The sequence below is a fragment of the Triticum dicoccoides genome, chromosome 1B (genome assembly GCF_002162155.2).
Source record: "Triticum dicoccoides isolate Atlit2015 ecotype Zavitan chromosome 1B, WEW_v2.0, whole genome shotgun sequence".
Classification (NCBI taxonomy): domain Eukaryota; kingdom Viridiplantae; phylum Streptophyta; class Magnoliopsida; order Poales; family Poaceae; genus Triticum; species Triticum dicoccoides.
The window spans coordinates 279,925,793-279,927,788 of record NC_041381.1 but is presented as its reverse complement, the minus strand read 5'-3'; the positions used below and the strand labels follow the sequence as shown (position 1 = coordinate 279,927,788).

Here is a 1,996-nt window from a genome sequence, read left to right as displayed (position 1 = left end):
GGATACCGCACCAGCCAGGTGTCTAGCCGGTGCATGGATTTTTTTGGCCTCGAGGCTGGGCTGATGGTGACGCTGTAGGGCCACCATTGACAGCGATGCTTGCAGGAGCATTGGATCGAGCTTGACTCTGATTTCTTGTCGGCATACTCCCCCAGCATCACCTGCACCTACCCAATCCAGTTTTTACAGGTGCAGTTGTTAATCCATAATTTTTAAAATTGTTGCCTTTATAACTGCACAAGTTTCGAGTTATAGAATTGTTTCTCAGATGCTCAAACTTGATATGATCAACTGTTGTAACTTCTGAAGGTTGTACTACGATTTCACCCTTAACTTTTAACTGTGTTTCCAGTTCTGCGGTTCAAGAACGTTGACGGTACCAATATATCACTGCTATTTTGCTACTTACCACATGAAGCTAGATAAAATGCACTCTTATTTTGCTTCTCGCTGCTACAAACTGAACAGATATGTGTATCATCATTTTCTATATCAACATTACTGAATATTTGTCCATATTTTGTTTACAGATAGAATTTTACAGCCATGTGAGCACACCTACATGGTCGATAAATGTTGTTTAGTCATCTACACAAGTTACTGAACTGGAATGTTTTCCTGCAGCTAGCTCCTGCAATCATTAGCGAGAGGTAGGAAACATCCAAGGCAAGGATCCATCTGCGCCCTCGATGGTGCCTGCGACAAACAATCATGTCATGTTGTAGGTGCAAATTTCTTCTTACACTTACAGATACATGCGGAAGTTTAAATGCAATTGCTTTCTCTTCCATTGCTTAAGACTTAGTCGAGCGCAGCGTTGCCATCAAAATAAGAAGATATACACTGGAAATCATGTGCTTGTCCTTGATAATGTTATTGGTAAAACAGAATTATTTTGCACTAGAATGAAAACAGGTATAGCTTCCAAGTTCCTTATCAGTCATGTCATCGGAAAAAGCTTCTCGATTGGTGGCACAAATCCACTTCAATGCACCCTGCTAGAGGTGAGAAAATATTTGATATTCACGAACAAACTATTTCGTGCATACTAACTTGAAGAATGAAATATCTGTAGGCAAGCAACGACATGTTGACCCTTAAAACTTTCAGTCACAGGAATAGCGAGAGGATGGTTGCCATACTTGGAATTAAAGTTGCAGGTCAGTTTCAATTAAGTGCCTTCGATTTTTCATTCATAATGGACACACTTAATAGTTCATATGTCCATAGACAAGATACCTCCCAAGATAATACACCACCGGCTAGATTAGCTGCTCCTAATAATATGCAAAGATTCAAAGAAGGGATTAATCAAGGATATGCATACTTATTTAACTCCTCGATGAATGTTGTACCACAAAATTCTGTTTCACAGGAACTCCGATACAAAAAGAACAAAATGAGTTTTCTGAAGATGCTAACAACATCCTAGCAGGTAAATCATACCATTCTTCATATTTTTTATTAAATAAAATTAAAATGCATATGTTGATTTTACATTACTTTGTATCCTCACAGTTTAGTTAACACCAGTATAGAGTACTTTCATTTATTATGACCATCACAATTTTCTATCGATCTCTCACTTCACATTTTCATGCAGCACTACAAACAACATTAACGCAGAGGACAAGCGGAGTAAGATCACTAGGAGAAGTATATATGAAGGTACTATGCATCACATAAATCTAAAGAATTGATCCTATAGGTACCAACCTTCACCAAACTATCCAGTTAATACCTTCCTAACAATGCTACAAATTTTCAGGATCCAAGGCAATATCAGGCTTTGCTACAGAGAAGATACATATGCTTCGATGCCTTCCATGCCAGTTACCTATATGGTATTGTACATGTATATAATAGTACACGGGTCACCACCTATTGTAATTGAGAATCATAGTCATACTTCTATGTGTTTTCGATGGTATGAACTGCATATATATCATCGTGTATTTGCGTGAGCTTTGTTGATACAATCCACACATTTTTTTTG

At 38.0% G+C, this 1,996-nt stretch overlaps 1 long non-coding RNA gene across 1 annotated transcript; it reads left to right on the top strand.

Annotated features, from left to right (window-relative positions):
* Positions 1 to 922: 922 nt before the first annotated feature.
* Positions 923 to 1,669, top strand: LOC119304195. The gene is made up of 4 exons (XR_005148151.1): positions 923 to 1,004; positions 1,076 to 1,160; positions 1,376 to 1,435; positions 1,604 to 1,669. It is a non-coding gene; the product is annotated as an uncharacterized LOC119304195 (long non-coding RNA).
* The last annotated feature ends 327 nt before the right edge of the window (positions 1,670 to 1,996 follow it).